This window comes from Miniopterus natalensis, chromosome 10, assembly GCF_054644295.1.
Source record: "Miniopterus natalensis isolate mMinNat1 chromosome 10, mMinNat1.hap1, whole genome shotgun sequence".
NCBI classification, from domain to species: domain Eukaryota; kingdom Metazoa; phylum Chordata; class Mammalia; order Chiroptera; family Miniopteridae; genus Miniopterus; species Miniopterus natalensis.
Genome location: NC_142090.1, coordinates 67,864,113 through 67,880,532, shown reverse-complemented (window position 1 = coordinate 67,880,532; position 16,420 = coordinate 67,864,113). Strand labels below are relative to the sequence as shown.

General features: G+C 35.8%; 1 protein-coding gene across 1 annotated transcript in view; it reads left to right on the top strand.

Moving 5' to 3' along the window:
• AGMO (alkylglycerol monooxygenase) overlaps positions 1-16,420 on the top strand; it is a 264,197-nt gene that overhangs the window by 178,029 nt on the left and 69,748 nt on the right. The window lies entirely within an intron of this gene.

Genomic DNA, 16,420 nt, shown 5'->3' with positions numbered 1-16,420 from the left:
TTATACATGTTAGATATAGTACATAGCTACAGCTCCAATCGAAAATAATCTTCACATAAAGGACAAAGATTCAAGTTAATATTGATCCCCAATATATTGGACTATTTCCCTGATTTGTGTTAAACAATGACACAGAATTTACTAAAATGAAGGTCAGATTACTATTTTGAGAGTCTGAGTCACAAGATTCGCTTGACTGATGGAGAAAAACAGAGTTGCAAACTAGAAGTCTTTTTTGAAGTACTTACACAGTTTAGTGACAATGCCACATGTAGGCATGTTTGTTCATTTTGTTTTACCTATATCCATTCTGCTAGTTATAGAAAGTAAAAAAGCTAAAAATTCTCTTTATATGAAGACAGTTTGGTTTTACCACCAGGATATTGGAGCACCATTGGAATACAGTGAAATATGCTATCTACATACTAGTAAAATAATAAAATAAGTTATTTAATTACTAAAATAAAATAATTTATTGAATACTTAAATGATTTGGAATGATTTATTCAGTTACACACAGAATTCTACCTTGAAACTGTTTTTTCTTGTTTTCTGTTTTTGGCTAAAAATTATATTGCTAACAAAGTTGAAAAGTCAAAATGTACATTAGCCTATAGAAGACTTCAACACATCCTAGAGCAAAACAAAGAAAGTCTACTTTGTTGAGATCCCCTTTGTCTACTTATCTCACTAACGAAACTTTTTTTTTTTTTTTTAAATCATATTTGTTGGGAAAGCCTGCAGTCTTGCTTTAGACCTCTGTTACACCATATAATAATGGTTCCTGAGTCTGGAACACTAATTTACCAAAAGATAAAGAACCCAAACAGCTTATTGAAGGGCTTATCACCTTGAGTGGGAATATCTTCTCCGTTTCAGATTCAGGGAATACTCCTTTGTTCTGTTTAAGCCTGTTTGTCATTGTCCTTCAGCCACACCCCCAGCTTTCAATATTTCAGACACTTGGGAAGAGGCCAGGTCCTTCTACTCTAGCATGAGAAGGGTGGGCTAAGCTTGCCCTGCTGCTAGGTCAAGAGCATCCACTAGCCTTGGGGAACTGATGTACACTATTGGAGATGGTTTTGTCCTGTCTCTTCTCTTTGTGAGTGAAAGCATCGTTCCATTCAATGTCTGACTGTGTTGTGGTGTCCTGGGAGACTCCTATACCAAGATGCAGTGGTCGTAAGTGTTCCAACCTCTATTCGTAGTGGATAGCATTGTGATGATCTTGGCTCTCCTTCATGGAGTTGGAGTCTTCCCCTGGCACTGGTATTCTACTCAACAATATTACTCCTAAAAATATCTCTCAAAATTAATACTTCATTTAGAAGTTATTTTTCTAGATAATCAAAGTTTCAAATATTAGAGAGGTCTTGTGTTTTTGACATTTACTAAACTGCCTAGGAATTGTGAAGTTGACTTACAATTAAGAAATTTATGAAAAATTATATGATGATATTTTTTAATCTATTTATTCTATGGATGTGGTTGAGGGCATTGTTCATTATGCTCCTCTTTATGAAGGAGACTTTTTATCTGATCTCAGTAACAGATATAGTTATGTAACTTGATGGGCTCATTTATAATGTCTCTTAAGTATGTCGATGCCTGTTAATTTGTAACTAGATCTTATTTTTCTATTTGTGTTGGTTGCTAAATAGTTCAGAGTCAAATATACCACAAGTATCTACATTTTGTTTTTCTTTTCATTTTTACTTTAATTATATTTTAAAAGATTTGCTGCATGTATTAGTTTTCTATTGTTGCCATAACAAATACTACAAATTTGGTGGCTTAATACAACACAGATTTATTATTTCACAGCTCTGTATGTCAACAGTCTGGGTGGGCTCAGCTGGTTTCTCTGCTCCAAGTTTCCCAAGGGCAAAACCAAGGCAATCTGCTGGGTTCTTTTCAGGAGGCTCTAGGAAAAATTTACTCCAAGCTCATTCACATTGTTGAGGAAATCCAGAACCTTGTTGTTGTAGGACTGATGTTCCTATTTCCTCTCTGGCTGTCAAGGAAGGGCTGCTGTTATTGCCAACAGGCCTCCTTCCAATCCCTGCATTGAGACCCCTGCTTATTAAAGCAAGCAATGGCATATCAAATCCTTCTCACACTTGGAATCTCTATGTGACTTCCTGGTGTTTGTTTGTTTTTTCCTTCTGCCTCTAGCCAGAGAAATTTCACTACTTTTAAAGGCTCAGGTGATTAGATTGTGTCCACCTGAGTAATTCAAGATGATAATTAGGTTTCATAACTGTCATTATATCTGCAGGGTGCCTTATGACATGTAAGATAATATACTTACAGGTTCCAGGAATTAGGGCATGGACATCTTTTGGAGGTCATTACCCAACCTTCCACACTATACCTTATAAATGTTTGTATATTGTTTTTTGATATGTCATAAATACAAGTGTAAGAATAAACCTAGAAAAAATTAGGTGATATTCCAATGAACCAAAAAAGAAAGAACCTCTGATTAATTTAGATATATGGAACATTTTGTTAAATTTTTTGAAGAATAAAATCTGATCTTAACCCTTTGCGGTCATTTGTCTACTCTCAGCCACCAAAACTTTTTTACCGTTCCAGTCGTATGTCTGCTCTCAGCCACCACAGCAAGGAACTGTACGAATCTTAACTCCATTCATGTATCAGTTCATAATTTCTCTGAAAGCTCTTAATTCCAACCAGTACGACACCCATGTCCAAATTTAATGCGACTGAAAAGGGTTAAGTACAATGCAGTTATTTTCATTTTTTAATTTTAGAGTTAGGTATATAAAATCAGCATTTTTAAACATTAAGCATACATATTTACTAGGATTTTTGCCTATTTTTCTAAGGTAGTAAAGAAAATAAGTGTCTATTTGTGAATTATATCATACAACATTATTCTGTTTTCCTTTTCTCTCTTCTTTGTTTGTGATTTCATGAAGTAGTGGCTTAATTGCATCAACTTTTGTGTTTATCAGAACCCTAATCCTTTCACTTTGCAAAATACAGGCATGTACGCTAGTAAAATTCACCCATCCTCTTCAGGAGGCGTAGGTATTGATATATGGTCTTTCTGAGACTTTTTCTGACAAAAGTAAGATAAATCTGGACCCAAACGCTTACTAGTTTTAATATATTTGAATACTATGTAAATGTACAGTCATGTTTCCTTATTTGTACATAAGTTTAATATTATTTACCTTACAGGCCTGTGGGTAGTAACTGAATTGTTTAGCCCTATGTCCGGAATATAGTTAATAGGAAGTCAATGAGGGAGCATTTATTTTTATTAAGACAATTATTATAGAGGATCAGTCAGAAACGCGCATTTATTGCCATGAAAGAAGGCAAATCATAAAATCATAGAAAGGTCTCCTCCATCCACCTAAAACATGTTATTTTTAGGCCCATAAGACATTGATCATTGCTTTATTGCATAGTAGTGAATGTTTATGTAGACATTTACACATACTTACACTCTCCTCTGTATTCTTTCTGAATCTCTGACCTTCTATCTCAGATCACTTTTCTTCTGAGGAAGTTCATTCTTTAGAATTTTCTTCAATGAGTGTTGGCTGACAGTGAACTCTTTTGAAGGAAACTTGCCTTTTCTTCTCTCCTTTCCCTGGCAACTTCAAGCATTTCCTTTTTGTTTAATGTTTTATAGCTTTAATGTGATGCATCTAGGGTTGACTTTCTTTTTATTTATCATGCTTAGGACCCACCTGGCTTCTGGCAGCTATGAAGTGGTGTTTTATATCTGTCTTGAAAAAACCTCAGCCTTTCACTTTTCAAATATGGCCTCTACCCAGTTCTCTCTCTTTCACCTTGGAACTCTGAATTAAATGGATGTTAGATCTTCTTACTCTGTCTTCCATGTCTCTTAAGTTCTCTCTCTCTCTGTCTTTTAAAAAATACAATCTATTATTTTTTTCTCTCTCAGAGCTTCATTTGGATAAAAGTTCCTTTACTGTTCATAAATTCTAATCTGATATTATAATCTGATGGTAAACCCATCCACTTAGTTTACAAATTTTATTATATTTTTTATTATCAGAAGCTCTGTTTTCTTAAAGTATATTCCTTTATTATTTCTTATTTCCCACAGATATTTTCAAATTTGTCTTTTCCTTATTTAAATATGAAAAAAAAATAGTTGTTTTAGAATGTATATCTAATAATTTCAGCAGCTCTGTTTCAACTTTCTACTATTTATGTTTTTTCTCACTCAGGATGCTTTATTTTCTTGTGAATTTTATTACTTTTATTACATATTAGTCACTGCCTTTAAAAAATTATATTTAGTGATTCATTAAGGGCTAAGATGAAGGTGACTTCCTCCAGCGAGAATGTCAGTGGAGGTTTGGTTTGGCCTGGCATTTGGGGTTCTACCAGATCAGTTACTGATCCTCCTAACTGATAGAAACTTGGTTGCACCTTTGAGCAACCGTTGACTTGTGATTACGCTTCTTGGGGATATTTTTTCCACACCTCAGCTCAGAGCATAAGCAACTTTCTCTCTAGTAGCCTGGTGTTTAAAAGAGTAGATGGAATCGTTTGGGGTTCCAGATTAATACGGGGAGGGTTTTCTGCTAGATTCCCCACCTTGCGTGGTTCCTAAATTTTCATTTATTTCCACCTTCACCCAGAGTAAGGATGCCAAAAATTAAGTCACACTTGATAGAGCACAGATGTCCTTGGCCCAAAACTAGTTCTCACACTCTCTGAATTCCCATTTTCCCTTGGCTATTTGGCTCTGTCATTCTCTTGTTAACTCCTCAGTGCTTTTAAACAAATTTTATATATATTTATAATTTTCTTTTAAATCCTCACCCGAGGATATTTTTTCCATTGCTTTTCAGAGAGAGTAGAAGGGAGATGAGATAGATAGATAGATGATAGATAGATAGATAGATAGATGATAGATAGATAGATAGATAGATAGATAGGTAGATAGATATAGATATAGATGATAGATAGATAGATGATAGATAGATAGATAGATAGATAGATAGATAGATAGATAGATAGATAGATAGATAGATGATGATAGATGATAGATAGATAGATAGATGATAGATAGATAGATAGATAGATAGATAGATAGATAGATAGATAGATAGATAGATGATAGATAGATAGATAGATAGATAGATAGATGATAGATAGATAGATAGATAGATAGATAGATAGATAGATAGATAGATAGATAGATATAGATAGATGATAGAGAAACATCGATGTGAGAGAGACACATCGACTGGTTGCCTGCCGCACGCTCCGGACCAGGGCAGAGATCCAGCCTGCAACTGAGCTACATGCCCTTGGCTAGAATTGAACCTGGGACCCTTCAGTCCGCAGGCCAATGCTCTAACCACTGAGCAAAACCAGCCAGGGCTATATATTTAATTTTTTTTTTTTAATTCTAGAATTTTTTTGTTTTCATTTTTAGTAGCAGGATTGTTTAACCCTTTATGGTAGGCAGAATTATGACCATTTAAATATGTCCGTGTTCTAATTCCCAGAACCCGTGACTATGCTATGTTACATTGAAAGGAGAAATCAGTGTTGCACTTAGAATTAACATGGCTAATCATCTGATGGGGACATTGTACTGAATTTTCTGTGTGGGCCCAGTGTAATCGCAAGGGTTTTAATAAGTGAAAGAAGGAAGCAGGCAAGTCAGAGTGAGGTGATGTGAGAAGCACTCAACTGGTTATTACTGGCTTTGAAGATGGAAGAGGGCCTTGAGCCAAAGAATGTGGGCAGTCTCTAGAAGCTGGAAAAAGCAAGGAAACGGATTCTCCCTTAGAGCCTCCAGAAAGGAAAGCGGCTCTGCCAACATACTTGATTTTAGAACAGTAAGACCCATTTCAGACTTCTAACCTCCAGAACAGTAACATAATTAATTTGTGTTAATATTAAGCTAGTAGATTTGTGGTCATTTATAACAGCAGCAGCAGGAAAAATGAAAAATAATATACTGTCTTATGAACAATAGAAGCTCCTCATCAGTTTATGAAGTATAGTTAAATATTAAAAATATGAAAATAACAACGGTGCTATCCCCATATTTTGGGTTGCTTTACACATTCAATATTATTTACAACATTATACTAGTGAAATAACATGATAGTAAAGAGAGTAGGCATTCTTGTCTGATCCAGTTTGTTTTGGTATTCATGACTGATGCTCCCTACCTTAAATCTTGATTGAGTTGAAGCTAAAATACAAAAATATTTCAAACGGTTACCAAATAAACTTATTTCTGGCAAAGTGATAGAAACTGAAATCTTAACTGACTCCCTTCCTCCAAAGTTGTTATAGCTAAGAATGGAATGGAAATTTTTGCTAAAAATATTATCTTGACATTTTTAGCAAATAAAAACCTAAATAACCACAGCTTTGAACATTTACTACATGCGAGTTTTTGTGAGAGATTTTACATTTGTTTAAGTAACATTAGTGAATCAAGTTATTCTTTAAATTAAAACCAAACTTGATCTATTTAAAGGGTGCCAAGTTACTCAGCCTTACTGCTATGCGTTTGCTCATAGCAGCTGCTAATCCTAAAAGGACTGGCAAGGAGCATGTGAGGAGCTTGGAGATCTGATTCTATGACAAACCATGATGGACAAAGATTTCCTTCCAGGGGGCATATGATATATATTTTTCATCATAAAATATGTGTGGAACTGAAGGAATATATAGATGTATATAGTGCTGATTTGGAAACATTTAGAGAGGGAATTGGGAGAATTAGACCTCACTTCATCTGATCTAGAGCCAGTATGCTTTCCAGTGGTAGTAACGTTTATTAAATAAAACGATGGTCACTGATTGAGGGACCTTAGTCAAGTCAATTAGTCCTTTTGTTTTATTCGTATTATCTCTAAAATGGTAAGGACTAAATATCATAATAACTAGTATTCTGACATTCTGACTATTTTTAGAGAAGTTATATACACACAAACACACCTATACACACATATATGCATGCATAATATTATTTGATATATAATATGGTAACAAATAAGGACCTTCCCGTAGCATTCTGAATATGTCTTTCAAAATAAAATTCAACAAAAACAACACCTGAGTTACCATGGCTAGATGAGTTCTTATGTTGGGTGAAAGGAATAGAAAAAGATGCATCTCACTGTGGCAAGGGCAATGACCTTCAAAGGTGCCTTAGTTTCCTCCAACACAGAAAGTTTATTTTATAATTACTTTGGTATCGTTGCAAATCATCACACACTATTACAGAATGATGTTTAGAAAGCATGAAGCATTTCTCCTCTGCTGATCATCTTTTACTGGTACCTTCTCAAAAATTTGGAGATGTCCTCCTATGGAAAAACTGTTGGCTCTACTCATCTGGCCTGTCTGTGAAAGAGCTCAAGTGAGGGTAATGATAATTCTTCATAATGTGGGCCTGTAGTTGCAATTAACATGTTCTCCCAAAGGATTTTCAGCAGTGCTTGTCTTTCAATAATAGATCATGTCTCTTTTTTACTGAGCTCTTGGTAAAGAACTGCTTGGACTATTGCTTTTGGACTATTGCTTCATGCGGCTGTTTCAACTAGTGATTTTAGCCTAATACCTGGGATAATGGAATGTGTAGTAAAGCTGCTTGATATTAAGACATAGTAAGCTTGGCAAAGGGGAGTAAGAGGTACAAATTTCCAGTTATAAACTCAATTAGTCATGGGGATGTAACGTACAGCATAGGGAATATATTCAATAATATAGTAACTTTGAATGGTGTCAGATGGCTACTAAGATTTATTGTGGTGGTCAGTTTGTTAGGTAGGCAAATGTTAAATAACTATGTTGTAGTTATTAATATTGTAACTATAATATATTAATATATTAATATTATATTAATCAGAAATTAATATAATATTATGTAATAACTATATTTTAATAAAAAAAGAAATAGTAACCTTTTAAGTTGTGAATTTAAGCCAAATCACTCATTTGACCAACTACAAGTCAGTGATATTAAAATCAAAATTACTTGGGTTGAATATCAATTTCACCACACACTTACTTAAAGACTTTGGATAAATTACCCAAATATTATGAAACTTTTTTTTTTTTATGCACAAAATGTAGAAAACATTACCTGCTTCCAACCATTATATGAAATCTTTTGTAAGCTATAAAGCATATCATAATAATTGTTGTATTCTCATTATATGTGATATAATAATATGATGATTAACAGATACAGGAGTGTCAAAGGGCTTTGCTTAACAGAGAAGTATTGATGGGATTTCATTTGTTGAACATGTTGACTCATAATTTGAAAAGCTCCGCTGAAAATGCATTTAAAGGCGTAAACTTTGTCCTTAAGAAACTGGCAGTAAATTGATACATGAAATGGGAAACAGTTCCAGTGCTCAGTGGACAGCCCTATGAGGTGAGTAGATATGAAGCGGATGCTGCAAGAGTGTCGTCGAAGAAAAATTCAGTCTTGCTTGGTAATTTAGAAAAGGGCTTTTCAAATGAGGTTTGCTTGGTCAAAGGTTTAAAGAAGAAGAATGAGCCCTGGCTGGTTTCTCAGTGGTTAGAGCACCAGCCTGCATACAAAGGGTCCCGGGTTCGATTTCAGCCAAGGGCACATACCTAGGTTGCAGGCTCGATCCCTGGCCCCAGTCAGGGCAAGGGCAGGAGGCAACCAATCAATGTGTGTCTCTCACACCTATGTTTCTCTCTCTTTCTCTCTCTCTCTCCCTTCTACTCTCTCTGAAAAGCACTAGAAAAAAATACCCTCAGGTGAGAATTAAAAAAAAAAAAAAGTATGAGCCCTGGGCCATGCGGCCCAGTTGGCTGAGCATTTCTCCGTAGACCTAGAGGTCGCACATTTGATTCCTGGTTGGCCCACAGGCCTGGGTTTGGGGCTTGATCCCCAGTAGGGGGTGTGCAGGAGGCAGGTGATAAATGTTTCTCTCTCATTGATGTTTTTCTCTCCTTCCCTCTCTCTTCCTCTCTCTCTTAAATCAATAAAAAACATTTTTTTAAAAAGAATGAGAGTAAATTAAGCAGAAGGGGGGGAAGGACATATTTTTAAATAGGAAGAAAAGTATGTGCAAAGTCATGGCAAGTTTTCTATATTTCGGGGGTAACAAATGGCTTGGAGTGGTTGGTGTATGTGGGAGAAGTGAAGGGGATATGATCAGTAAGGGATGTACATACAGGATAAGCAGAATTTACCCCACTCTAGTCATGAGAGCTAAAATTCTTTTTTTTATTTAATTTTTTGGAAAAATATATCTTTATTGATTTCAGAGAGAGGAAGGGAGAGGGAGAGAGAGAGAGAAACATCAATGATGAGAGAGTCATTGATCGGCTGCCTCCTGCACACCCCCTACTGGGGATCGAGCCCGCAACCCAGGCATGTGCCCTGACTGGGAATCGAACCGTGATCTCTGGATCCTAGGTCAATGCTCAACCCTTGAGCCACGCCCGGCAGGGCGAGAGCTAAAATTGTTTGAAAAGAGAGGTGACATAAACAGATTCAGTCTTTTGGAATATGTTTCTGGCAGTGAGAAAAAGCAAGCAAGACTGGAGGCCTGAGACCTTCTGGAGAAATTCTAGGTATTTAGAAAGCAGGGATAAATTTAAGTTGGGGACAAATGGTATTGACTAGAGAGAGATTTAAGATCTAAACCATCAGGCTTGTTTACTGACTGGTCAGAGGTTGGGGATGGATGGGAGAATTGTTTGACGTAATCTTCTAAATGTCTGGATCGGTGAGCTCATACTCTCATTGAGATCGAGACCTGGGATAAGGCAAAGAGTAGAAGGGAGAGACACTGAGTTTATCTGTTGATGTCTTTATACTGAGGTACCCATGAAATACCTGAATCTTAATTAATCTGAAATTCAGGGAAATAGGTCAGGCCTGGAGTTGTAGATTTGGGTGTCAATTTGAAGGGGTAATTGCAACCATCTGCATAAAAGCAATCAACTTGGGAAATTTTTTTATTGTTCCTCGCCTTGACACAATTGTCTGATTAGGTAATTTTAAAGTCTCCTTCCCATAGATTTCCTAAGAAAAAATGCCTAGGATATGTTAGTGATTTATTCGGAAACATCCCCATTAGTTTTAAAACAAGTAAATTGAGTCATATTGTTAGATTTTAAATTGATATGTCCCTCTAAGAAAACAAGTTCTATAGCAGTCATTGCAAATATCACTTTTAGAATAGATATTATTAATTATAAACAACGGTGTATGCCTGTTTTAACTTTTTACTATGTGATTAAATTGCTGATTCAAGTTTTCTTCCAAATAAATGGGTTTGGTTGGAAGACAAGTCGTGTCAAACAAGAATTCCCACCTGGTAGGGTCCCGGAGCAATCTGTCGTGATGAAATATAAATTATGTCTTTATCTCTCGCAAGACTATTGATAGTTAGGTGACTGGGCTAGACATTAAATCGTGTAGTATCTGAATCACATTACTACTATTGGTAGATTGTAACTATAAATTGGAAATTATTATACTTTTCTTTTGGAGTGATTTCGTCACTGTTTCATGATTGAATAACTTTAAATGTAGACACTTATATGGCTTTTAATATCTAAACTCCTCAAATGTGATGGGTCTTATGACTTTTATTTCTCATGGTTTTAACTGAACGCATTTAGAAATGGTGAACTATTTTATATAAAGACTTCATTGTCTTTGTTATAATGATTGTAACTTATTTTAATAACATTTTATATATCAGATATATAAATTACATTTCTCCACTAGCCCTTTTCAATGTGGCATATGCAGCATAATATAGCAGAAATCTTAGTTTGGGGAGATCCTGTTCAGCCTACAAGAATTAATACAGTCTAAAATAGTAGGTCAAAATTTAAACTGTGCTAATTCTAAACCTTAAAATCTAACCATTTGAGGCATTAGCAATCTTTAACAGTGTCATAAATCATTTTCACTTTTTAGCAAAGTGACAAAAATTGCTACATTTCATAATGCTATTTTTGCAGTCATGTTCTGTTATAAATAAATTTGGGCTCCAGGCCAAGGAGAACTTTGGAGAACTTTTAAGTTTGAGAGACTGTCTCACAGCTGGAAAGCACCCCAATGTGGATCGATCACAGAAGAATATGTTTTTCATTATCCAGCTCTCCACCAAACTATTTCTTGTAGCTTGAAAATAATAAAGATTTTGTAAGCCTCAAGAGGTCTTTTTTGATCCATGAATGAAGTTACCCTGGATTCATATAACTAAAATCTGACTTCCTTTTAGCCATTGAAATTCAAAACCCTCCCATTTATTAGTGTGGAATCAGAAAATTCTTCCCAAAAATGTCAAAAACTTTGTATTTTAATGAAGTCAATGTCAGTGCATAGCAAAAGTTTTGATTCCATTTAAGGTGATTGCAATACAATGTGAAAGGAAATGTACGTAGCGTGAGTAATGGAATCGAGTTAATTAACACAAAATATTAGAGAATGCAGCCAGGTAGCTTTCACATCACTTTTTTACAGTTTTCTTTAATCAGAATTGCACTTTTTTCCCTTTTACTTATCACAAAAACAATTTTATTTCTATTTCAATGTTTAGTTTATGAATTTTCAGAAAAGTGATGTATTTTATTTTGTGATTGCTTTAAACAATAATGTGTTCTTCTGGCCCATTCTTGAATCCATAATGCCATTTTACCTCCGATGCATTGTACATCCTTAGAACCTTTTGTAGAGGAAACCAAGTATAATTTACAGAATCTTCTCTACAACTTCTCTACAACCACAGTCTCCACTTACAATAAATTAGACAGTTAAAAAACTGAGTTGAGTTGTTGTATATGACTGAGGCACCCTAGTAAATTAGTAGTGTATCTAAAGTAATATCCAAATCTAGATCACATATGTATCCAGGTTTTATATATATACACATATATATGTAATTTTAAAGCAATTTTCCTCATAGTAAAATTGGAAATTATTATTAGGAATTGTTTTCTATAACCATCTGAGTCTAAAGGGAATAACTACGGAATCACAAGTTTTAAAAAGTGGCACAATCACCCGTATTTCCAGGTGGAAAAAAAAATTGATGCAACATGTTGAACTTTGGTAATTCATGTTCCACCAATGAACCCAAACACACAAGAAATACTTGACTCAAATTGCTTACAATAAATGCCAATCCTCATTTTTTCATATCAAGGAGAGATGGGGATTTGGAAAAATTTTAAAAATCTGCAGATAATCTTCAAATCTCATTTCTGACACAATTTTTAACTTCCTGCCCTATCAATTTTTTTTAACCCGATTTTGAAACAGAATTGCCTTCTCCTGGCCCCTGCCTGCCCCCTTGTGGAGAGCAGCGGGATAAAAAGGGGAAAGGACAGGGCAGGGCATCCCCGGCAAGGTAATGAATAAATTCTTAAGATAGGTGTGGCCACATGTCCCTAGATAAGAACATCTAGTAAGAAGTCTTATATTTCAAAATAATGCCCTATGTTTAATATTAAATTTATATTTAACTACTGAGTGTCAGCTGGCTCACTCTGCTTGAAGATTGCAGGAGGGAATCCCAGAGGAAGGGGCAGGCAACAGGAAATTGTTATCCAGTGTGCTTTCCAGGGTTTAGCTAAATCACTGGCCGGAGCTGACTTTCTTATTAAATGCCGGTGCTTTGTGAGAGTGAAAGAGTGGTAGTGCCTCCTATTTTCATGAGAATGTTTTTCTTGTACGGATGGAAGAAGATGTATCGCTTCCCAGATCTGTTTAAACGGCCTGATTGTTTTACTTTAGTTCCTGCGGGCAGCATCTCAACAAATAAAAGTTTCTGTTTCTTTGGGTCCATTGGACTAGTAAAAAAATCATGGCCCAGTAAAAATTCGGGCAGGGACTCTTGAAATAGATAAACAGAACCCTTGACTCATAACCAATAACCGAATAAATAAGATTTTTATTATAAAATGGTCGGGAAAATCTCAACTCCTTCCATTGTAAAATCTCCCCTATCTTTCCATAACAAAGCTGATTTGGCAAACACTAAGTGGTCATTATTTAACGGTAACATAATTGAGAACTCGAAATGGTTCAGTTTTCCTTACACCAGTAGGGGGGAGATTGTACCCCAACTTTCTGTCCTTGTTTGGCCTGGGGCCTCGAGCAGCCCTTTCCTCCCACAGCTGTTTGTGGGTGCACTCCTCCTTAAATAATGGGCTCTGTGGAGGGGCCCTCAAGGGGATTGAGGGAATGAAGAGCTCTGGAGAAGAGAAAGAGACGAAAGACACTTTGAAAGGCGAAACAAATGTTAGGAGTTCATGTAGGCCGAGACATTTGAGCTTTCTTCTATTAATATTGTAACGTGGGGATTGTTCAGCTATTTCGATCAGAGAGCCCACTTAACAGAATAAAAAAGTTCTGAGGATACTCTCAAGCATTGCATGCGAGTGTTGACTTGTTATTATTTTCTGTAAAAGGACTGAAAGTCAGACTCACATAAATTGATGTCTTAGACTTGGGACACTAGGAGTTCGTAGAAAATAATATTCGATATTTTGAGCTATTAGAAACATGCCTATGGGCCTGTGCTCTTCCACGTAAATATCATTATTTTAAAGTTAAATGGAAGAGATTATCGGAAAAAGAATCGATCCCCACAATTGAACAAACAATGACAAAGCTGTGTGTGTGCGTGTGGATCCAGTTTTGTGTACAGAAGTGCAGATACACATACTTACTTTTATCTTCCTTTTCGCCTACCATTTTTAAAAGGCAGGGCCAACAGCGTGCGATTCCATTTTTCCCTTCGCCTGCACCGAGCTCTGCACACCCTGCTTCTTTCTTTGGCTTTTCAGCACCTTCAGATCCCTCACATTCTTTCATGGCAGAGCACAGCTCTCTCACTTTTCCTAACAAGAAACACACATTGCAGTTAAACAGACGAGGTCATCCCCATGCTCGCGTCACAGGTCAAGCAAGATCACTTACATTTTTCAGGGGGTCACCTCTTCTCGCTGGGTGGGATCTGACCTTTTTCCTTTTCATAGAAAAGAAACCACCCCAGATGTTCACCACCGCTTCTTTTTTTCCCATTCCCTTCTCCGTTCGCTGCCAAACACACATCCTTAAACATCATTCATCTTGTTTGTTATCTTTCACGATGTTGACAAAAATTGGATCTCTATTTCTACCTAAATGTGTTTTAAAATAAAAACACAGGACAAACAAAAACACCAAACTGTGGTTTAGAATAAACGTTAGGCCACAGATACTCATTTTTTTTATATTTGAGGATGTAATTTAGAAAACTCCTTGGTAATTTCAGTTTATTATAAAGTCATGACTAAGATGCATCTCTCTGTGTATCTGTGTTGCCATCTTAATGTCACCCATGGGGTGCACTCTTCTCCTAACCACCTGCACATGGAGCTGTCTTTGGGGGAGTAGCTCTGAGAATGTAAGATTTCTTCTGCTTTTCCTGTGTGGATTGTCCTTCCTGATTCTTCATTGATTATCCCAGATAATTTGTTTCTTTAGAGGTCCTTCATATTTTCTCATCTAATACAACCAAGTTTCCAAGAGTTTTGTACTGATTGGAAGTATATACATAATACTCCTATTTTTATCTCTCTAATTGTAGTGATATCTGCAGAAATAATTGTTACTATCAATAACAATTTCATGGCTTGAATTCTGCCTTCTTTATGAAGCTCAACCATAGTTGATTGGTTAATTTGGCACATAATAATTGAAAACATACTGCATGACAACTATTACTCCAGGTGTTAGAGGTACAGCAGTGACCAAAAAAACAAAAAAGTGCCTCTTCATGCAGCTTACAGTCTAGTGAAAATAGACTTTCAAATTGTAAACAGCCAATATATTTATTGAAAAATAAATGTCTCCTCTGTAACCACTACCAAACTGAGAGCCCTATACCAGTCAGCTTGATTTATGTATTTTTTTTACTTTCATTTCCAGTGATTTTAATTTTGAAATAACTTAAAATTTTTCCATCTCTTTTACATCCCTAAATTTGTTTTTATTAAATTCTGGAGTTGGAACAAAATAATACATTTTAAAATAAAGGAATCTGGCAAAAATACCCCATACCTTTTGTCACCATACAAATTTTATTGGGGAACATTAATACCCTATAAAAACCCATAACCAATATGATTTTTAAAAAGAAGCCCACTGTCTAATATTTTGGTTAGAAGAACAATTCTGTAAATTAAAATCACATTTCCCATGAGATGAACCATTTTTCCCAAGGAAAGTTTGTTCATTTCAGAGATGAAAAATCTTTATGAAGACCAAGCTAACAGCTTATCTTAATTCTAAAATTTTACTCTTAAAGACTCTAATGTTAAGTAGCAATTAACTTATTCAATCAAAGGGCTCAATTATTAATATCTTCACTGTGAATTATTAAAAACTAAAATAAAATGACGACAAACAAATGTACCCAAGAGAGTTTTATCAAATCTCATTATACCACAGCCACTTAATGTATTAAAGTAAATGAAATATTACAAAAAGCCTTGAGGAGCTCTATATATACTCTTCTCTAATGCCATTTTCCTTTCAGCTCCAGAAATAACTTCTACTATGAGTTCTGACTTTCATGTTCCCTGTACACTTTTGCCTTCTTGACCTCTTTTCTCCACAATAAAAATCTCAAAAAAATTAGATTTACCATTGTGTCGGTGCAAAGATGGCTATTACTCAGAATGGACTCAGTGTCATATATTAAATATTATTATATTCACTTATTTCATCTGTAAAGATTAATCACTCAGTTGCCACTTGCTGAATGCCTTTTGCATCATCTTAGAGAACTGGTTGCATAGTTTCGGTTGTTATTTTCTGGCATTTAAAAAAAACAAACGGTATTTGCCTTTATTTGTGCATTCATTCACTATCTGCATTCAAGTTGCTATCAATGACACTTTCAATTTCACTCATGAGTGCATACAGTCAGACAAGCACCATAAATATGGGGCAGACTTCTTAAGCATACGGCTGTTCCTTGGGACACACGAGGTCGTTTTCCTGTGCTCTGCAGTGGAAAATGTGCTGTGTGTCCGTCTGTGCGCACGTTTAAAACAAAGGAGGGGGGAGCGAGGTTCAGCTGGCTCCTCAGCGTTACTCGCAATATACTGCAAGCTTGCACTTAAACGCTGGCGTGTTTAGAGACGAGGCCCTGGAAAACTGTGCATTTCGCCTGGAGAAAGTGTCTGCTGCTGCTTGGCTGGAGCGTGCAATGCCATAATTTGTGTCATTTTTTTTGGACAAGCAATGCTACAGAATGTCATCCACACCTTTAAGATTTGCTAATTTCCTCCAGGAGTTTTGCTGTTTCTCATGCCAGTTAGTGGTCGAAAAATAGCTTCTTCCATTCATCAGATGAGGTCATGCTCTGTTCCTGTT